The sequence below is a fragment of the Hyperolius riggenbachi genome, chromosome 3, assembly GCF_040937935.1.
Source record: "Hyperolius riggenbachi isolate aHypRig1 chromosome 3, aHypRig1.pri, whole genome shotgun sequence".
Lineage (NCBI taxonomy): Eukaryota > Metazoa > Chordata > Amphibia > Anura > Hyperoliidae > Hyperolius > Hyperolius riggenbachi.
Window position 1 is genome coordinate 222,983,844 of NC_090648.1, and position 23,249 is coordinate 223,007,092.

Here is a 23,249-nt window from a genome sequence, read left to right on the forward strand (position 1 = left end):
CTGCCCATTCCCCCAATCAAACTGAGGAGAATGTAATCGTAACCAGGGCAACCCTAGTATCACCGTAGAGGTAGACATCTTTAAAACGAAAAACTGTATGACCTCCCTGTGCAGAGCTCCCACTTGCAGCGAGAGGGGAGGTGTCTGACACAGTGGGGACTTTCCTTGCAAAGGAGTGTCATCAATCGCTGTAACATATAAATGTCTTCCTACCGGAAGTACAGGGATATTTAAACTTAAAGCAAAGCTTAAATCTAAAAAGTTAGCTGTTGACCCGGAATCTACAAATGCTGTGGTAGGAAAGTTCTTCCCTTCCCAATTTAGGGAACAGGGCAATAAAAAATTTTCTTGTTTTGGAGGTAAAACAATTCCGCTTAGGGTGGTACCCCCTACCACACCTAAGCCGAGGAGTTTCCCGACTTCCTACCACAGTTTTGTGCAATGTGGCCCTTTTCCCCGCAGTACATGCAAAGACCCTCTCTGCGTCTTCTTGACCTTTCCGCCTCCGTGAGGCGCCCGTGGCCTAACTGCATCGGCTCCTCAGTCTCAACTGCTGCCGAGCTACTGGCCCCAGAAGTCCTAGAGTACATGGGGTACCTGCCCTTCTTGTTGTACCTCAGACGCCTATCTATTTTAATAGACAGCGTAATAGCCTCATCTAGATCTTTGGGTTCCGGATGACTAACCATCACGTCAGTTACTGCTTCTGACAACCCATCTAGGTATCTATCCAAGAGTGCATATCGCTCCCATCTAGAGGACACAGCCCACTTCCTAAACTCTGACGCATACTCCTCAGCAGTACTGCGTCCTTGTCTAAGGTTTTTGAGCTTACGTTCGGCCGTGGCGGCACTATCTGGATCATCGTAGATGACCGCCATGGCCTTAAAAAACTCCTGGACAGAAGACAGAGCAGGATGCTCATCAGGTAAGCCATAAGCCCACGTCTGGGAATCTGCATGCAATAGAGTCTTGATAAGAGTGACCTTCTGAGCCTCGGTTCCCGAGGACACAGGTTTCATCTCAAAGTAAGACAGCACTCTGTGACGGAAATTCTGGAAATCTGACCTTGTGCCTGAAAATTTCTCAGGAATGTTCATTTTAGGCTCGCTAAGAGCTGGGGGAGGTAGAACGTTAAGTGGTGATTGCAACCTTTGGACAGTCTCATTTAACTGAGTAATCTGAGCCTGCTGTGCAGTTACAGTAATCTTCAGCTGTTCTAACTCTGCCCTTACAGTCTGAAGCTGGTTTATCACCCCCTCCATCTTACTTCTTTATGGTCTGTGTTTCTGTAACGATTGGTGTCAGCAAGAGGCACAAATATCTGATTAAGTGGTGATATACAGAATCACCACTAATGCAGATATGTTAGAGTGAAATAGTAAGTATCTTCCTGATGGTAAATCAGCGGAAGGCTCACTAACACGGTAAGTGCCTGAAATGATCTACTCAGACCAGTGTCACACCCCGAACCTTGATTATTGGGGATCCGCAGTATCGCCAATAATACAAGGATAGACCCGATTATATAGCAATCTGCGGAATTGCTAATAATGCGGGTAGATGTAAAGCAGTGGACACACGAACAACATGAAAATATACAAAGCAGTAAATATTCACAAAGTTGTGGAAATATCCACCACACGGCAATTCCTCAGAGGTGTGGTTACCTCTGAATGGGAACCCCGTGTGTGAGATCCCCCAAAGTGGCAGTGGAGGAATCTCGGCCTCTGGCAGTAACGGTCTGCTAGGGCCGGCGTCTCAGGGAGGCAAGCCTCAGATAATAACCCAACAGTAGGAGACGTTCCACTGAAGGGAGCAAGGTCAGACAGAAAGAGGTTCGGCAACAGTACAGGCGGCAACAGTACAGAGACGTGAGACGAGAGAATAGTCAGGAACCAAGCCAATAGTCGTTAACGGTACGGGCTGGCAGAGTACAGAATCAGGAAGCAGAAGAGAAGTCAAGACAGGCACAGAATCATACACAGAGAATCAATAACAATAATAATAATCTCCTAGTCTAGGTGTGAAGTCCTTGGTTTCAACACCTGGGATCTAGTCTAAGGTCTGAGTGCTGACACAGGGTATCGCAAACACAGACAAAGTGTGACTGAAAAGCACTTCCTTATATACTGCCTGGGAGAGAAGTCTCCACCCCAGGCAGCAACCAATCAGAGCAGGCTAAAATGTCAGCTGACCTCCAGGTCAGCTGACACGCTTTCTAAGAGTATAAAGGCGTGTCTGGTGTGCGGCCGCACCCCCTAGAGGCAAGATGGCAGAACCCTGGTGAACAGCATGTTGGTGAGTTTGGAGCAGAGTGCTCGGACGGGTGTGCGCAGCGGATGCGGACGAATTTCCGCATCCCGCGTTGGAAGGTCCGCTTGCCGGACTGGATGCGACCATATTTCCGCAATCCATCCGGCGTTGCAGATTTTTCGTTACAGGTATATTACTGTTACAGTGGGATACGAAAGTTTGGGCAACCTTGTTATTCATCATGATTTTCCTGTATAAATCGTTGGTTGTTAGGATAAAAAATGTCAGCTAAATATATCATATAGGAGACACACACAGTGATATTTGAGAAGTGAAATTAAGTTTATTGGATTTACAGAAAGTGCGCAATAATTGCTTAAATAAAATTACGCAGGTGCATACATTTGGGCACTGTTGCCTACATACACAGGTGAATCCAATTATGAGAAAGAGTGTTTAAGGGGGTCAGTTGTACGTTTTCTCGAAGTGGCAGACCAAGAAAAATCTTGGATAAACAGAAGCGACGAATGGTGAGAACAGTCATAGTCAACCCACAGACCAGCACCAAAGACCTAGAACATCATCTTGCTGCAGATGGAGTCACTATGCATCGTTCAACCATTGGGCGAACTTTACACAAGGAGATGCTGTATGTGAGATTGATACAGAGGAAGCCTTTTCTCCACCCACAGCACAAACAGAGCCGCTTGAGGTATGCTAAAGCACATTTGGACAAGACAGCTTCATTTTGGAATAAGGTGCTGTGGACTGATGAAACTAAAACATGGATTCCACTCAGTATCAGCAGATTCTTGAGACCGATGTCCAGGAATCAGTGACAAAGCTAAAGCTGCTCCAGGGCTGGATCTTTCAACAAGACAACGACCCTAAACACTGCTCAAAATCCACAAGGGCATTCATTGAGGAACAAGTACAATGTTCTGGAATGGCCATCTCAGTCCCCAGACCTGAATATAATTAAAAATCTGTGGTGTGAGTTAAAGAGAGCTGTCCATGCTCGGAAGCCATCAAACCTGAATGAATTAGAGATGTTTTGTAAAGAGGAATGGTCCAAAATACCTTCAACCAGAATCCAGACGCTCATTGGAACCTACAGGAAGTGTTTAGAGGCTGTAATTTCTGAAAAAGGAGAATCTACTAAATATTGATTTCATTTCTTTTTTGTGGTGCCCAAATTTATGCACCTACCTAATTTTGTTGAAACAAAATTACACACTTTCTGTAAATCCAATAAACTTAATTTCACCTACATGATATATTTAACTGACATTTTTTATCATAGCAACCGATTTATACAGGAAAATCATGACGATTAACAAGGTTGCCCAAACTTTTGCATCCCACTGTATTTGTTAAATTATGGGCTTGTAATAAGTGATGGTTGCAAAACTGAAAAAAATGCACCTTTATTCCAAATAAAATATCGGCGCCATACATTGTGATAGGGACATAATTTACATGGTGTAATAACCAGGACAAATGGGCAAATAAAATAAATGGGTCTTAATTATGGTAGCATGTATTATTTTAAAACTATAATGGCCAAAAACTGAGAGATAATGATTTTTTTCTATATTTTTCTTAATCTTACTGTTCAAATGGATTTATAATAAATAATTCTTAGCAAAATGTACCACTCAAAAAAGCCTAAATGGTGGCGGAAAAACAAGATATAGATCATTTAATTGTGATAAAGTCATTGGCGAATGAATGGGAGGTGAAAGTTGCTCGGATGCATAAGGTGAAGCAACACTGAAGGCTGAAGTGGTTAATGTCCAAGAATCTAGAGTGGTTAACATTGCACATGACAACCCTCTCAACTGGCTTATACTTAAAGAGGAACTCCAGTGAAAATAATGTAGTTAAAAATGTGCTTCATTTTTACCATAATTATGTATATATGATTTAGTCAGTGTTTGCTCATTGTAAAATCTTTCCTCTCCCCGATTTACATTCTGACATTTATTACATGGTGACATTGTTACTGTGGGCAGGTTATGTAGCTGCTCCTAGCTGTTTTGGCTGTTAGAGACATCTGTAAACAGCTATTTCCTGTCTGTGAACCTTGTTACATTGTAACAAACTGCCAAAAGTACGGCGGTACTCAGAGCTTCTTGTGGGAGGGGTTTCAGCACAAAATCAGTCATACAGCGCCCCCTGATGGTCTGTTTGTGAAAACCATTATATTTCTCATGTAAAAGGGGGTATCAGCTACTGATTGGGATAAAGTTCAATTCTAGGTTGGAGTTTCTCTTTAAGGTGGCCATACACTCGTTAGATTAGCAGCAGATAGATCATCAGATAGATTTCTGATCTATCTGATGTGTTTAGGAACATTTTTTACTAGGAACAGATTTCCAATAGATTTCAGTTTGAAATCTATTGAAAATCGATCTGATGGCATTTTTTTGCCATCAGATTTCCATTAGGGCCAATGCAAAATAAAAAGCAATCTCAACAGATCGACCTAGATTTCCCAGCCTGCCAGATCGATTGAAATCGATCAAAATCGGCCGCAAATTGATCAATTGGTCAATCGATTTGCAATCAACCAATCGATCGATCAATTTTGATCGATCGATCGGCCTAAAATTGGCTGAGTGTATGGGCCCCTTTAGACTGATGTCCTGAACACTGGAAAATGAGTTTGCATGGTGAGGTTTAGTGGGTCATTATCAGAAGTTTGCTTGTCAGTCATTTGTTTTTCTGTAATACATTGGTGGTGAAATAGTCATGTCTCTGTGGCCAGGCAGACGCCCTAACAGTCTGTGACGACAACTGGTGTTATAAATAAAAGATGTTGGTTTTGTTTGTTCCTTTTTCTGTAACGTTTTTATGTTACTTGCGCCTCTTAATCATGCGCTGCTGCCTTCTCCCTCTTCTACATGCAAACCACATCCTAGTTCTCTTCCAGTTCACACAATCTTGTCAGGGAAAATAATCTTTCTTTCTTTAGAACAAATTCCATTAACAAGGCAGCTGTCTCTGTCTCAATGAACCACACTACTCTGTTTCCTTTTAATGGAAGTATCCATTATGTGACCCCAGTTTTTGGACTTAAAGGGAACCTTAACTCAACTAACATATAAAGTTTCACTTACCAGGGACTTCTACCAGCCCCCTGCAGCCGTCCTGTGCCAGCGCCGTCCTGGAACAATGCTCCGGTCCCCAGCAGTGGCTAAATTTTGTTTTCGTCGACTGACCAGATGCCGAGCCACTGCGCCCGCATGGCCCTGGCCGCGTGCATCCTTGATCACGCTCACGTCAACGTCCCTGTCCTGGGAATGTGCAGTATGACAGTTCGGGGACGGCGACGTGAACGAGAGCGAGGATGCGTGCGACCAGGGTCATGAGGGCGCAGTGGCTCAGCAACTGGTCATCTGAAAACAACACTGCTAGAAGAGATAGCAGAGATGAGCAAACTTAAGACATTTCACCATTTCTGTGGAAACCGCTTTTAGGAAAATGCTCTTTTATTTGCTGTGAACATGGAATTGAAATCTCCACCCAAAAGAGAAGGTCTTAATAAGGAGCTTTATGCAAATGCAAAACAAATGTGTCCATATACAGTATCTGTAACTTAAAATGAAAGTAGTGTGGGACTTTTGCAGCTCTTCTAGTAGGAGTTGCTAAAAAAGTAAATATGGCCACACTTCACTTATTGGGAAAATAATGGAGAGTTTAGTTACTGTGCATCACTACCCTCATTGCCACGTGATAACCAGCAATACTAACATAATCCATCACCAGCATTCAGCATTGTTAGCTAGGCATCAGCAGATAACCATTATTACTAGTGATCATGGGAAGTGTATTCCTGTGTCCAACAGCATGTTGGACAACCCCGCCCATGTTGGACAACCCGCCCATTAGCCTTACTGATGAGATAGAGAAGTGGGGCTAGATGAGTAATCAAAATCAGACTTCAATAACTCCTGCAGCGATTGACTCAAGAGTTCCCAACTGACACCTCCTATTCGGTTATTGAACTCCTGCAGCCATTGACCCAAGAGTTCCCAACTGACACCTCCTATTCGGTTATTGAACCAGGGAGACCTCAATAACTCTAGGCCTTCATGGTGTTGTGTCTATTGACTCAAAGCCTGTGGTCCTGGAATGGGAAAGAGGGGAAAAAGGTCCCTTGCAACCCTCCAGCTGCTGAAAGTACCTTCTTGGCAGCCTTCCACCAAAAAAACATGGACCAACCTCAAGATTGTTCTGAGAAACTTACTGAAAGGGAGTGGAAAGCCCCCTAAAATTAGGCTGTAGGAGCCTTTCAGATGGAAATTTACCCAACTAGTAAAGATTAAACTTTTATTGTTACTAAGTTACTAAGAATTTACTTCTTTTGATATCATGCAATGGCCAGCAGAACTACAAACTGACATCAACTAGTGGCATTGAGTGTTAGTTTATTGAAGCAATCCGCCATCTCTAGGAATCATAGGACCTGTAGTTGCATGTCCAACAGGAAGATGGAGAAAGAGGCAGCATCAAGCCATCCCATTGGCATCACTGCTAGGAGAGTATGACAAGGTTAGAATGATGAAACATTAAGAAATTCAAAATTATTTATAGGGATCTGTACATTTTTTTTTAATTGTTAAAGATAACCTGATCAGAGCAGGGTCAGAATTATGCATGGAGAATATTCTAGAAGCCTGGACCTCCTCTTTAAGACACAGTTATTCTCAGTTAATTTCTCCATCCCGTTACTTCCGACTTGGAAGCTGCCACTATCTGTGCCTGTTTCCAGGCCAGGGTTACCTTGAATGCAGAAATATTCAAATTTAAAAACAGAACTTCACATCACTGAAGAGTTTCAGAGATTAAAGTGAATGGGAACCACATTTTAAAAAAAATGAAGCAAAAACTTACCTAAGGAGAGGGAAGGCTCTGGGTCATATAGAGCCTTCCGTCTCCTCTCTCGGTGCTCTCTATCCTGTGCTTGCTCCTCCCCGTTTCAATCCCCCCCCCCCCCAAAAGGGTATTTGGAAGCCTTCGGGAGTCGTGTCCTCCCGAAGACATGCGGCTCCATACTGCACAGGCTTGAGCGTGCAAGAGAGAGTGCTTGCGCAAGCGCAGTACAGGGCCGCCTTCTTCAAGAAAACTCGGGCTCCCTGAAGACTTCTGAAGCCTCCTTCAGCCGGGTAAAGCAGTATTTGACTAATTTAGTCAAATACTGCTACCGGGCGAGCCAGCACCGGAACGAGGGGACCAGGAGAGGAGCGGGAAGGCTCTATACGACCCAGAGCCTTCCCTCTCCTTGGGTAAGTATCTGTCTCATTTTTTTAAATGCGGTTCCCATTCACTTTAAAGAAAACCTGAACTGAAAATTAAAAGTCAAAATAAGCATACACAAGTCATACTTACCTCCTGTGTAGTCTACTCCTCAATCACTTTCTCCTCTCCCGCGTCCTGTTTGTCCACGGTGATCAAGGGACTTCTCCGTCCACCATTTTGAATATGGCCATTACCCCATGACAGCTTTCTACTCAGCACACTGTTAAACTGTAACATCGTCCACAGTTGTCTACTATATCTGACATCAGCTATATCTGACAGCAACTGATATATTTCAGTTCTGACAAAATGTTGTCAGAACTGGAAGGGGTCGTTGTCAGAAGAAAATGGGGAGCTTCTGAGAGGAACTGATGGCAAGGTAACTATTTAATGTTCATTTGAAGTTACCTCATGTGTTTATTTTAAGTAATTTTACTCAGTACAGGTTCCCTTTAAGGTGTTTTACTTGCCTTAACTTAGACTGCTACAACCAAATTAATCACAGCATTCTTCCTGTCACCACCCTATCTCCGTATCTCTGGTTTTACCTTGATTGTGCACACAGGGGTTGGGTAATCAGAAGTAAAAAAATTATGATTAGTTACCGTGTTGACAACACATGATGATTGTCCAGAAACCTATAGACAATGAGCGCCCTTTTCCACTTGCAAGCGCAAATGCATTTGTGATCGCAAAAGCTTCTTTTTCCACTTGTTGCGAATGCGCTGTGAAACATCGGCAGTGAAACGCGATTGCACCAATCGAAAAAACGAAACGTGCTAAAAGAAAAGTGCATTGCGATTTACATGTACACTAGTGATTTGCAAAACGCCGGCAATTTGCTTATTTAAGTGGATTGGGGCTAGTGGAAAAGGAGCCTTAGTATCTTTTTTTATTACTGCAGTGGTCAATCAAAAGATTTTTTTCATCTCACCTGGTTATTAATATTCATCTTCTGTGTACATAAAGGGCCCTTTCACACTAAGTCCGTTATGTTGCATCGCAACAGACAATATGATCACCTAGCAAACCGATGCAATGATATTCCTATGTGGCTTTCACGCAGTGTGTGGTGCGGCGGGTTCTGATGCAGTAATGCACAGCATACTGTGCGTGAACCGGGTAATCTGTGCATTTACGTTGGCAGTGAAGCAAACTTACATTGCACTGTATGCCTCACTGTATGGTCGCACCACACGTCCAACAAGTGATGCGACTTTTCAGAAGCATTGAAATACAATTGCAATGCAACCTGCACAGTGTGAAAGGGCCCTAAATATTGCTTCTATTAGAAGATGGAGTGGGACTGTTGTGATTGTTCTTTAGGTATCCCTAATAGGATCTATGAGATCTCACAGTGATAATTTAGGGCCTGTTCCCTTATATTATGACTGAGTTAAGCCATATGGATGCCACTATCACTGCAACAATTGCTGCTACCACTTGAAGACCTGTGTACTTGTAGCTGTCTCCTGCTGTACCTCTCGTTCCACTGTCTTTTTTGCTCATTGTTTCATGATTTATAAAAATGCTACTGTATCTGAGAGGTAGTCACTTCGTTTTTTGGTTCTTTACTTTTTTTTATAAATAGGCCACTCAACAACACTTCAAAGTTCTCATGACACAGAGATGATGCGTAGGCATTTATGATGCAACAAAATTAAATGAATACAAAGAAGTGAGAGGAGGTTCTTTCTGTGTGACAAGTTTCATCTTATCTACATGTTTGCATCATGCTGTGTCAGCACAGGCACTGGCTCAAGCTCACACTCATTTCTTCTATATAAAATTAGGGAGATGACCAGTGAACTGTACAGCTAAAGGAATACCATAAATGTGAAAACTATTTCCATTTTCTAACTTTGTTACTGTCTCCGCAAGCACCCTTTATAACACCTTCAGTAATATGTTTTGCCCTGTAAAGCCAGAAGCAAAAGTAGTCTGGCCACCATTGTTCTTCTTACTTTGAGAGTCACGTGGCATAGTGGTTAGCTTTGCAGTGCTGGGTCCCCGGCTCGTATTCCAGCCAGGGTACTATCTACAAGGAGATTGTATGTTCTTCATGTGTCTGTGTGGGTTTCTTCCAGGCACTCCGGTCTCCTTCCACATCCCAAAAACATACAGATAGGTTAATTGGCTTCCCGATAAATTAGCCCTAGACTATGATATATACACTATACATACATACACAGACATATGACTATGGTAGGGATTAGATTGTGAGCTCCTCTTAGGGACGGTTAAAGTGGATCCGAGATAAACTTTTACTCATTGCATAATTGTGTTCCTTACATATAGTTTATAGGGCATTCCTCAAGCCAAATACTTTTTTTGTTTTGTTTTAATACTCCAATTCCCTATAAACTAAACAAGCCTCGCCCACAGCTTCAGAGTAACTTGTTATTCTCAAATTCATGTAGCAAGGGCTTATGGGAGCTTAGACTGGGCAGGAGGAGGAGGAGGTTACTAGCCAGAGATTTCAGAGGCAGAGGGGAGGAGGAAGGGGATTGAGCTGAGGGCTGCATATGCTATCAGCTTGCCTGTGTGTAATGTGACAAACAGAACATGGCTGCCCTCATTGTATCACAGGAATAAATAATCATAAACTGTTGAAGCTGTTTGCAGCTAGATTTGCTGTGTAAACTATCTAAACTTTAGGTAAGATATATAGACAAGTTACTTGTCATAGTTAGTTTTTCATCTTGGATCCAATTAAGTGACAAGACAATGTACTCTGTATAGTGCTGTGGAAAATGTTGGCGCTATATAAATACTAAATAATAATATTTGTCACTCCTAATTGATTTACCCACTGGCTTAATATTTAGAGTGGGGAAAACAAGCTTTCGCTCACTGGTACAGAAGGTTTTTGTGATTGATTTGTTCATCACTTTGCTTTTGTAGACTTGTATACTAAATTGTCAACCTCATTGCTATTAGAATTTGACTATTTCAATTATAGGTTTATTTGGGCTTTAAATATATAACAACTGAAGGTTCAATAAGTAATAATTTGATGTGGGATAGTTGAACTCGGGTGTTCTGATCCAGGACAAGATATGGGGGAAGCAATGGCTGAATTGTGTTACATAAACTTCATGATGTGAACATGGTATTATGTTTGGAAATGACTGTTTACTAATGTATTTGTGTCATATGTAAGACAATGTATACTGATGTTTGTACACAATGAACATCCATGTTGGAGGCATTTTATTTGTTTTACACAGATGTTGGAATAGTTGTCATGACCATTTCTTTCTATAATGATAGTCTGAAACGAAATATAAAACAACTATCCAATTTACAGGATGTTCATGTGAAGGTTTACAAATGTGTGCGATACAGACATGCTGTTCAGCTATAGTTGAGGTGCTTGTTCTGTTGTATGATGAGGTGGAGCAGGGAGGCTAGTGGCAGCCAAATGGGAGGCACTGAGCAATAGTACATGCCATCGTTACTCATTTAATCATCTGTCCTGATGGATTGTTAAAGGAAACCTTCTATGTGTATGGGGAGTTGTGCAGAGACTTACCAAACTTCCTGTGCCCCGGTTTCACCCTCCATTCTCCTCCAATTTCCTCCATTTTTTCTCCTGGTCGGTGCAGTCCGTGACCTCCGACCCGGACATACTAAGCTGTGCATGCGCAGTATGTCCACTTGGGTTCCTAATGACCGCACTCCCTGGCGACTCCATATGATGTGACTCGAGTCATATGGAGTCACCAGGGAGCACGAAAGGGGCGGTAAGCCTCTGCACAACTCACAACATACGCACAGAAGGCATCCTTTTGTAAATATACTTGGCACTAAGGTATCCTTTAAGTGTTAGGGGACACCTGTACTGACTCCAGATTTTTGCTCATGAAGTGTGATCCGGTGTTAGTCGAAAGCAGATATGCAGTTATCAAACCAACACAGGTTAATTCAGGTAATAACGTTAATATATAACTGTATGGTTATGATCCAGTTGTGTATCAAGAAGAAACTTTAAAGTTTTCAAAGCTTGCAAATAAACCATGTACAGGTAGTCATTAACGCTATTAACTGAATCAACGTCTGTTGGTTTACGCCTGCCTATCTAGATTTTGCCCAAAATGATCGTCTTAACCCTTGTGGCTATACATTTACTGTACATTTACAGAGTGAAGAGTTTCATATTTTCTGTAACACTTCTTTACATCTGTGCATCTGCTGATTCAGCAAGACCTCTCATGTGACGTCATTGGAGCATGTCAGCTGGAAAAACAGAAAGAGGATCTCAATCGCTTTCAACTTTTCAACCCTTACACCAAATGGACTGCAGTGGGAATTGGGTTTAGAGCACTATTCCTGCACTATATTTAAAGGATGAGTACACTATAAGTCATTTTTACAAAATTTGATATCAGATGTCACATAAACTTAGAATTTAAGACAGGGTGGGCAAACTTTTCCCGCGGCGGGCCTCTTCCCTCTAGCAGGGCGCATTCTTCTCCTCTACTCCCTCCCTGCAGATTTGCGAGCATTGTGTAATGTTTAACTCACTCAATCGCAGGGTCCAGTGGCAATCTCCATGGCCACAGCTGCATCATGTGACACACTGGCATGTGTGCCAGTTTTGCATCAGTTTTCTATGGTTTGGTTCACACATAAAAGGTGTACATTTCCGGGCCAGTTCAGTCCTGTCCTGTCAGTTGTGTATTCGTTTTCTCTATGGGTGTGTTCATGCATAAAAAGGCATACAGTTTCAATCCTCAGGTAAAACTGATAGAAAACTAATGTAAAACTGACAGGACAGGACTGAACTAAACCAGACATGTACAAATGTATGTGTGAGCCAAAAATCATATGTGTGAACCAAGCCTCACTTCTTGTTGCTCTCACAACAATTTAGGTGAAGTCTCTTCAACTGCCAAACAGTAATGATTATATCATATTCTCTTTTATGAGGATCACTTAAAAACCTGTCAGGTTTTGTAACTGTATTTATCTCCAGTTGCAGATCATAGGGCAGTGATCTGCAAACGTGGCTCTAAGGAACTACAAGTCCCACAATGCATTGCAGGAGTCTGACAGCCACAGTCATGATTCATAAAGGCAAATGCATTGTGGGACTTTAGTTCCTTAACAGCTGGAGAGCCAAGTTTGCAGATCACTGTCATAGGGTGATGGCAACACCTTTCTCTACTAAGAAACATGACCTTACTATTTGCAGTAGAAAAGTGGAATTGCTCTGACAATCTTTTATTTTGTTAATGCTATAGACATGGGCATTTCAGTGACCCAGTATGATACATCATTTTTTGCATGTATATATTCCTCGATGTTAAGTAATTAAAGCCCTTATCCAGGATCAGATGACACAGATCTAAATACGCAATCTAATAGCTTAGTAATCAGAGTACTCATATATGTTGGCTTTACAGGCTTTTACAGCCAAAATTCTGGTCTCATGACCAGAAACGCTGGTCCAATGAGTTTTCAGGCTTTGAGGGTGGAGCTGCTGCAGATGCATTGACTGCATTATCCCCACTGTTTATACTGCAAAGGGAAGGAAAAGGTTGAATCAGTCTGAGAAGATTGCTGTGTGTAGCACAGGCAATCTGTCATGCAAGAAGAAGCCAGTAAAGGGGCCCCTAATCAGGTATTTTACAACTGGTGTATTTAACACTAGCTAATCAGGAAGCTTATAAAGGCTAAGGTCACACTTGTCCTAGCAGAAAACCATTTGCTATGGGCGTGTTTTGCATTATTTCTTGTGTTCACATTTTTGCGTGTGCGTTTCATTGTGGAAACACATGAAAAATGCATAAAAACTCATATGGAAAAATGCAAACGCAGGAAAAAAAATTCAAAAACTGCCCATAGCAGAAAACGGATGGTTTTCTGCATGGACAAGTGTGACCTTAGCCTTTATAAGCTTCACAATTAGCTAGTGTTAAATAAACCAGCTTTAAAACAGAAAATGGAAATGCCACATACATTTGATAGAAAATGCCATTCATAAAAGTGTAATGGTATCTGTGACTTGTGCTACACAACAGCTCTGACACCTTCAAGCAGTGGCGTAGCTAAGGAGCTATGGGCCCCGATGCAAGTTTTACATTGGGGCCCCCCAAGCACTCTATACATAACAATTGATATGGCGCACCAAAACCTGCCAATGGCAACTACAGTGTCAGAGGTGCAAGAAGGGGATGGGGAGCAGTTTGTTAATGATTACTGCCATTAAAAGCATCTATAGAAGTAATTATTACCAGAACAGGACCAATAGAGAGCTAATACTGTGATAGAGGGTGGACCTTTTGGGGCCCCTCTGACCCAAGGGCCCCGATGCGGTCGCTACCTCTGCACCCCCTATTGCTACGCCACTGCCTTCAAGGTGCTGAAGTCTGTCCATTCAGAATGTGTAAGCTTAGCAACATCTCAAGGCTTCTTTATGTTGTCAAGAAACATCATAGCCCACTAACATAGCTTGGAGATGTTGCTAAGCAACACCACACTAATATTCTCAGAGCTGGGACAAGGTCCTCCAGCACCCAAGGCTGAGACACCAAAGGGCACCCCTCTATCCCTCCCACCGCAGCAGTCACACACTTACTGCTATTAGTGTAAGAGGTGCCCCAATGCCCCCAAACCCCCCAACACCTTAATATCTAGTTATCTGGCTTGCAGTCATTCTCATGTGTCATGGGAGCCCTGGTGGCTGGAACGTGAAATGCCTTTCAAACGGTTCCAGCGCACGGATTGTGCAAACTGTGGTCGCAGTCAATGCGTAGAAACCGTTGGGAATTGGCCGCAGACAAACCAGAAGGCAGCCTGTGAGGTACGGTAATTACAACTTACTGTATATACTCGGATACAAGTCGACCCCGTGTATAAGTCGACCCCCAAATTTGATCCCCAAAAGCTGGTATTTTTCAAAGTCTCAAGTATAAGACGGCCTAGGAAAGTTGATGGCTGCAGGTGGGGACTAGGAGGGGTTACTGGTTTTGCACTTGCGGTCCAGGAGAAGTAATGTCTGCACTTAGGGACCAGGAGAAGTTAATGGCTGTAGTGCATAAAACTCTGCGGCCATTAACTCCTCCTGGTCCCCAGGTGCTGCTTCAGCTTTTCACATATGCAGAGCGGATATATGCACATATTTAGGCATCGAGTACTATGGGCAGTTTTCCCTACAAACCCCCCCTCCCAGCAGCTGCGGTGCCTTCCACTCTCTCCCCCGGGTGGCCCCCTCGCCTCCCACCCCCGTGTTCTGTGAAAACAATGTAGCAGAGCTGTCATACGTGACCTATTCCTTTTTAACTGCAAACCTCCCCTCCCAGCCGCTATGGTGCCTTCCGCTCTTTCCCCCGGGTGGCCGCCTCTCTCCCCCGTGTTCAGTGACAACAGCGTAGCAGAGCTGACATACGTTACCTAATCCACCGCTGCGCGCTGTGTCCTTTGATCTCCTCCTCGTTCATGCCGGCGAGCATACTATAGCGTCTCTCCCGCTTCAGTACCAAGTGACTCCGGATGTCACATGGTACTGGAAGCGGGAGAGACGCTATAGTATGCTCGCCGGCATGAACGAGGAGGAGATCAAAGGACACAGCGAGCAGCGGTGGATTAGGTAACGTATGTCAGCTCTGCTACGCTGTTGTCACTGAACACGGGGGAGAGAGGCGGCCACCAGGGGAGAGAGCGGAAGGCACCATAGTGGCTGAGAGGGGAGGTTTGTAGGTAAAACTGGCAACAGTTATGATTAGGAGGAGACAGGAGGGAGGGAGAGCTAGTGAGGGGGCAGTGCAGTGTAGCCTAATGAGGAGAAAGTGGCACCCCGATCCTGGCTATAAGTTTGGAAATTTAGGTCTGACGCGACTATAAGTCGACCCCCCCACTTTTACATTGTGAGTCAGTCCTAAATTTCTCGACTTGGGTCGAGTATATACGGTACACACTATTTCAGGGTATATCTGCCACCACCACTGGTATGGGCCAGTGGACCCTGCCGACTGACTAACTGACTGATCCTGTAAATAAAACGGTTAACACGCTGTATCCTGTCTAGGTATCAGTAATAGTAGCGACTCCTCAGAGACCTGAGTTCAGTTTCTGTGTATGCTGAATAATAGGGTAGCTGGAACAACAACTGACAATAGCGTCGGTTTATTGAAAGCAATATAAATAATTAATATATACAGAAAATTATTAAAATCAACAATTATTGAGACATGAGATAACACAGTATGAAAATAAAGGGGAAAAAAAACGGATACTTAGAGTTCATGGAGAGATGTCCTTTTGTGGGAAAACTTGTAAAGTTCTTGGTTTCAATTTCAGCAAAGTTCAAAGTCCAAAACAAAATGGCTACCACTCGTTCCTCAAAAGTGGCAGCAGCTATCAGGACGGTGGAAATTGGAGGAATGAAGGAGGAGTCCCTCGCAAACACTTTTGAACAAGGCACATCTTTGGGTGGAGCCTCAAGTACAGCCCAGGGGTTGGACAGGGGCGGTGAGCTCCCTGGCTGGGTGCCCCATGCCCACCAAATATGACATTTGTCATATCTCGGCTTACGCTTTCCGCACACACGACCATCACATATTCATATTTCTCAGACTATGCCAGTTCATATGATACCAAACTTGGGCATGTTTGCATGCCCGGCTAAAAAACAGTGGAATACCCCGAGTTCTGGTTATGCCAGTGGCCCCAATTTAATATCAAAATACTCACAAGATCCGGACCAGCAGAATGATATAACTTTCACATTTCTCACCTGAACGGTATTCCTTAAATATGCAAAAAACCTTATACAACATTCATTTCCTCCTGCTTATTGCTGTAGCCAGGCTGTCTGGTTTCAAGCTGTGACTAGCTCTCTGGGCTCTCCCTGTATGAAAAGGCCTTTTGGTTTGTTAATTAACATCTGAGTGTGAGATCAGCTTGGTCAAACTGAGTTTTACACCTCTGGCTAAATTAGCAAGTCACAGGGCCAGTTTCCATGAAAAGACTCTGCTAACTAACTCCTATGAAGACAGCAGAGACTCCCCAGGCTGGACTGCCTGGTATCCACAGACAAAAGATTCTGATTTGGCAGCGCAACGACAATCGAGGCAGGAAACCGATTGCGGTTGCGTTTTCTGGTCTGACGGCTCGTCCGTCACACCATGTAACCCCTTTTCTTATTTCCCTCTGCTACAAACACAATAGGGGAATGATAGCTGTGTGAGTTGTGCGCCCCTCCTACACTGTGCCCTGAGGCTGGTGCCTTTTTCGCCTCTACCTAGGCCCAGCCCCAAATATTCTTACAGTGTACCTAGCTGCCATGCAAAATTATTAAGCAAACATGGACCCTCTAAAAATAGATTCAAGCCTTATATGTAGTGCAATGTGCAGCAAAATGAATAGTACAAGTTTGTGCAGCTAAAAAATAGACTTGTATAGACAAACTTATTAATAGCTATAAGAACTGCTTTTGAGTGCTTTGCTGCCATCCACAGTTCTCCCATGAATCCTCAGTCCACTCAGTAAGGGTCAAACAAATGCGATCAGCACACTCATTACACCCCCTACACCACATTTTGCTGATCTACATTACATGATGCATAACCAATTAAACAAGACCAAGGAACAACCTGCCCATATCAGAACACGGGAGTTTGATCACAAAGACTGAGATCAGCTGATAATTGAGCCAGATCATCCACAAGGCAAGCCTAGGCAACTGCTAGGACCTGAAGAGAGTCTAGGGGCCTGGTACATGCAAGCCCTCATCAAATCTTACTAAAAAAAAAAAGCCAGGTGACCATCAGTCATGGGCAAAAACTGCTTTCTTGCCTAGGGCCCCATTTCATCTTAATCATTTTCTGCCACTATAGTCATAAGTAGAAAAGTGGAACAGATGTAGTGATATTGGGCCTGATGCATAAAGCAGTGGTAAAATTGCAGGTAAACAGGCAGTGCATGACAATTTTACCGACACTAGCAATTTTACCGGTACCCTATTAACGCTGCATGCGTTGCTATGGCCACCGTGGTAATGTGCGTGACACTAATAGGATATGGAGAGCTGATCTGCTGGTGTCAGTGCTGTCCGCTGCCGGTGCACAGTGATATTTCTGCTGCTTTAAGCATCAGGCACATTGTTCCTTGAGTAATATTAGTCATTTCAGATATGTTCCATTATACAACTTCAGAAAAAATAGCTCAAACTTTCACTTCTCCAGCTTGCAGCTGGGGAAAAAACCTTCCATGGTTCCTCTCTGAAGAGACTCTTATGATGTGTCTGTAAGTAATAAATATGTTCAAAATATCACTTTACTCACACACACACACACACAGATACACAATATTATTCCTATTCAATTTCCAGCCTAGTGAAATGACATAGAGATCTCCTTTACAAGGAACCAGAAGTGAATACAGAGGCTGCTATCTTCATTATCTAATAAACAATGGCAGTTGCCTGACTTCTGTGCTGATGCTGTCCCTCTAATACTTTAAACACTTCCCCTCCCACGGGAAGAGTAACTACGTCCCTTGCTGCTGCGTGCTCCCGCTCACCCCGTGCGCTCAAGCGCTCGTTACTGCCACCAATCGCTAGACAAGAGATCAATGATTCATTGATCTAAGTCCCCGGGTGAATGACTGCAGCCATCAAAGAGGTGGTGCCGTCATTCACAAAAAATGATACTTACACGTCCACGCATTACTTTCTGTTTGTCTAGTAATACTACACATAGGGAATTTATGCGCAAGGACATCTTGAGGCCACATAGAAAATTTACATCTACAAACATTTTTGTTAATGAAAATATATATTTGTACATTTAAAATTGACCCCTTTCCTCCCACACTCCCCAATAGTTACCTAAAATGTATTTTTGTAAAAAAAAGAAAAATACAATAAAAAATATACATAAATAGTTACCTTAACCAGCTGAGCGGTCTGGACGAGCTCAGCTCGTCCAACACCGCCAGCGGCTGCCGCTCAGGCCCTGCTGGGCCGATTTTAACGAAATAAAAAGCAGCACACGCAGCCGGCACTTTGCCAGCCGCGTGTGCTGCCTGATCGCCGCCGCTCTGCGGCGATTCGCCGCGAGCAGCGGCGAAAGAGGGCCCCCCTAGCCGCCTGAGCCCAGCGTAGCCGGAACAAAAAGTTCCGGCCAGCGCTAAGGGCTGGATCGGAGGCGGCTGACGTCAGGACGTCGGCTGACGTCGATGACGTCACTCCGCTCGTCGCTATGGCGACGATATAAGCAAAACAAGGAAGGCCGCTCATTGCGGCCTTCCTTGTTTATTCTGGGCGCCGGAGGCGATCGGAAGATCGCCTCCGGAGCGCCCTCTAGTGGGCTTTCATGCAGCCAACTTTCAGTTGGCTGCATGAAATAGTTTTTTTTTTATTTAAAAAAAACCCTCCCGCAGCCACCCTGGCGATTTAATCAGAACGCCAGGGTGGTTAAAGACTGAACTTTTTTTTATATGTATGTCAAGAAGGTATATTACTGCTACTTTTTAAATGATGGGCATGTAGTTAGTGATGGATGCAAAACTGTAAAAATGCACCTTTATTTCCAAATAAAATATTGGCGCCATACATTGTACTAAAAATTTTAAACGTTGCAATAACCGGGACAAATAAAATGTGTGGGGTTTAATTATGGTAGCATGTATTATTTTAAAATAACTCTTAACAAAAAGTACCGCGATTAATGTGGGTTCAATGCCTGAGTAAACCAGCCCTTAGTCACTGACCCAAAATAAGCATGCAGATCAGTTGCTTTGACTCTGGTTTGACTCCACTGGCTGCATGCTTGTTACTAGTTTGTGACAAAAATAAATAAAACAATCACTGTGATAGCCAAGCAACTGGCATGGTTTATAAGGGATTGAAGATGGCAACCTCCATATTGTTCTCACTGTAGGCTCTCTTTAAAGATGGTTGACTGAATCCATTCCTCCTCTGTCAGGACAGCAGTGCCACCTCCTCCCTTCTGCTGTGCAAGTCAAATGAAACACTGCTGCTCTCCTGCCTTCTCCCTCCTCACTCACTGTCAGACTCTTCACACAGCACAACAAGCTGCTTTTCCCCAGTCATGACCTCTTCCCCTCTTGCTTCTCCTCCTTCTCTGACTGCATGCTGTTAGTGTAAACACACAGTGCAAACATGCCGACCCTGTAATCTCTGCGCCTGATGCAATTGTTTCAACTTGCTTCATGAGAGAACAGGCCCTGTATATAAGCTATAAAATCCAATAGTTGGATTGACTGTGGTCTGTTTTAGGAATAATATGTTAAAATTGTGGCTTAAAATTCCAAAACGATTTATTTGAAATAAGCTATATTGGAGTAACAGAGTCTAGAAAACAGATCTTTACAAAGATGGAGAACAATCTGGGTAGTTCCCCTACTTAATATTCCATTTTAAGAAGAGGAGAGGAAGAAAATACAAAAGGAAACAAATATTCTGTTTCTTTTGAAGGAAGAACTGCAGGGTGGGGGTTTCCTGTGAGTTACTTATTGACACCAGAGCCAATGATTACCTGTTCTAGGTATGCATTCTTTCAATAAACATTCCTCAGCTTTTCCTGTGTCTGTGTCTATTCAGTGTACAGACAAAGATGGACTCCCTTCCTGCAATGAAACCCCTGACAGCTTTGTGCCAGTTATGGACTGAACTTTGTATCTTCAGAAGCATGGCTGATGCCTTAGTAAGGTGGGCACACACAATACAATAAACTGACTCGATTTTACAACAATTAGATAAAAAAGATAGTTTATACAGAAAAATATATATATTTTTTTTAATCCAAACGCTTTTCTGTGTGAGACACACGCTGAAGCCTCCATTCCTCGTGGCTCTGCCAGACAACTGTTCAGGCAGAACCTGCTGGTTTTCCCTGACTTACAATCCACATACAAGTAGCAGGCTCCTTGCTTCCAATTGTGATGAATTGACACCTGGGAGCTTGCAATATAAATGACATACAAATATGAGATCTACTTTTTAATCCATGGGATACAAGCCTACAGTGGATTTGTGCCTTTAAGCCAAGTATAATATGCTTCTCCTAAAGAAGTAAATTATACTACTGTCTCATTTACGAAGTGCGTCGAGACATTGAGTATATCTTGGCCATTGTGTATCTATTGCTATTAACCTCCCTGGTGGTAAGCCTGAGCTACGCTCGGGCTAGCTGCCGGGAGCTCTATGCCGAGTGTAGCGCATGTTTTTACTCTCCACCAGGGGGGTCCAGATGTCTGTAACCCTTCTCCTTCTTGTCCTCAGTGGCTCTGAATCACTCTGGTGAGATTGCTATCAGTGACCGCACTACAGAGTTACAGCGCCACCCGGAGGATGGAGGGAAAATTGCAGTGCTGGAGCCCAGGGAGGTGAGTGAGTCCATGGGGCTGCTGCTGGCTTTCTGGCGGCATGATATTTTCCTGATTTTAGGGTCTGAAACATGCAGAAAAGACCCTAAAATCAGGAAATAATAATACCGCCAGGGAAGTAATAGTACATACGGACACTCTGATACCAGTGTGGGTAGTCACTACTTGGCAGTGAATTCCGTTTAAAAGCCCCCAATACAGGGAAGCAATCAAAAAATTGTATGAGGAATTATTGTTATTGTATGTAACACTTATTACTGTGATGGCTATATCAGTTTGTGTCTGTTCTAGCTATATGTGTTTTCTCTTAAATATGTTTTATGTGTTTAGAATAAAATATACGTTTTAATTATTAGATGATCTGACTTAAAACTCGTCTCAGTATCTCTGAATACATTGAAAAGCTGTTGGTCCCCAAAAGCCCTATATGCCCACATCAAGATTAGCGGGTTAGAGGGCTAAAAGGGACATACCTACATATAACTTCATTTAATAATATTATTAACCAGGACCTGTTGGTCCATCTGTACTTGGGGCATTTGAATCCGCTTTTCTGTGGTGTAGCAGAAAGGCGTCTTGACGCAATGAAATGAGATGCCGGGAGCTGTCCCTTAGAACTGGCCCACACAGCTTACTGGCACTTGAGTGCTATATGTTTTGGAATGTTGAGGAAATAATTTGGAAGACAGCTAACAAATTGTGTGAATAGATACAAATGTTTAGGAACTCAGTCATGAAATAGGTACCACAAATATGAAGAATATTATGGGAGCTGAAATGATTTGTTGACAAGAAGCACACAGGTGACACATAGTACATAAGTGCTTTTCCATATGAAGGCAGCAGCAGCAGGGACTTCACGCTGCGTCACATGCCCTTTATTCTATGCTAGTTTCACTTTCACCACAGGCTGCGCACTGATTGGTCAGTCAGCTGCACAATGTCTGCGAGGCAAGTCTAGGGCTGGCAAATGAGGAAGTCAGCCTAGCTGGAGGTGTCATGTCACCATGAGTTTTTGCCTGTTTTCAGTGGTCTCCGTGTCATTCCTGGGGTGAGTAGTACACTGCTCTCTCTCAGAATCAGACCATGATGTACAGCCTCTGGGAATATTCATAACATCAGAAACACCAACTAGGTGATAGACAGAAACCCCCTCCAGCAATTTGCGAGAGACAGAAGAGACAGCAGATCAGGTGAGTCCAGCTCATGACTTCTCCAATTCAGCACAAAGAGAACTGTTCTGAGACAGTTTTGGATAACATGAAGCCTATGATTTTGTAGGGGATTCATTATGCTGTGTTTGTATTAACATAAACAACAATCAATAGCATTCCTTATGATAGTAAAGTTAGGTATACACAGTGGACAACACTGACTCATCATTGAGCGGAACTACTACGGTAGGACAGATCTTGTAAAACTTCTGTTGTGCCTATGATAGGGTGCAGTTTGCCCGTTACACCCCCCCCCCCCTCCCCACAATAGGTATTGGGTGGACAGCACCCTCTCCAACTGCTAGTTTTCAGATAGGTTGGAGTAAACTACACCAACAGTATTCTGCCAAATCACAACGCTTCGTGCTGCAGAGGGTGCTGTGATTGGAGAACTGTTCCCTATGAGGTTTCCTGCTGGGTCCCCTAAACTAGACTACGCCAAGCACTGCACATTGTGTCTGTAAAGCAATTGTTCCAAAACATAAACCACTATAGAGAAAATGTTGACATTCTGTTACCCCTACAGTGATTCATGTAAGAGGAACTATACAATCCTCAATGTTCTATGTAAAAAAAAAATGGTTAGAAATACAATTTTTCAGTATCTAACAACATTGCCTTGTGTCAACAGGGCTGCTGACAGGGAAAAAAGCACACTTCACTTCCTGTGTTACGCCTTACAGCATACCTGAAGTGAGAGGGGCATGGTGGCTGATATTTATTTCCTTTTAAACCATGCAAATAATCTGGCTGCCCTGTTTATAATCTGCCTCTAATACTTTTAGGCCAGGGTCACACTTATCAGAATTGCATGCGTTTTCCACTATGTGCTATGGGGAAACGCATGTGATTCTGCTAAGTGTGACCCTGGCCTTAGCCATAAAACCTGAACAAGCATACAGACCAGATGTTTCTGACTAGAGTCTGACTAGATTATATGCATGTTTGTTTCAGGTGTGATTCAGACACTTCTGCAGCCTAACAAATCAGCACGACTGCCAGGCACATTGTTTAAAGAGTACCCACAGTGAAGTATTACATACAATGGGTCTGATCCAATTCACTTTTCCTCCTAGGTGAAAATGTCACATCTTATAAAATGCATTGTAAACAAATAGC

General features: G+C 43.2%; 1 protein-coding gene across 5 annotated transcripts in view; it reads left to right on the forward strand.

Annotated features, from left to right (window-relative positions):
- Positions 1–23,249, forward strand: part of LOC137563408 (mucosa-associated lymphoid tissue lymphoma translocation protein 1 homolog) — a 103,868-nt gene that overhangs the window by 26,217 nt on the left and 54,402 nt on the right. The window contains exon 1 of one of the 5 annotated variants that reach the window (XM_068275819.1): positions 17,709–17,811. The exons of 1 other annotated variant lie outside the window; for it this stretch is intronic. The gene's annotated coding sequence lies outside the window, so the exon portion shown is untranslated. Of the gene's footprint in view, positions 1–17,708; positions 17,812–20,894; positions 20,917–21,871; positions 22,110–23,249 lie in introns of those variants that run through there. 3 more of the 5 variants (XM_068275820.1, XM_068275816.1, XM_068275817.1) reach the window with 3 other exon arrangements.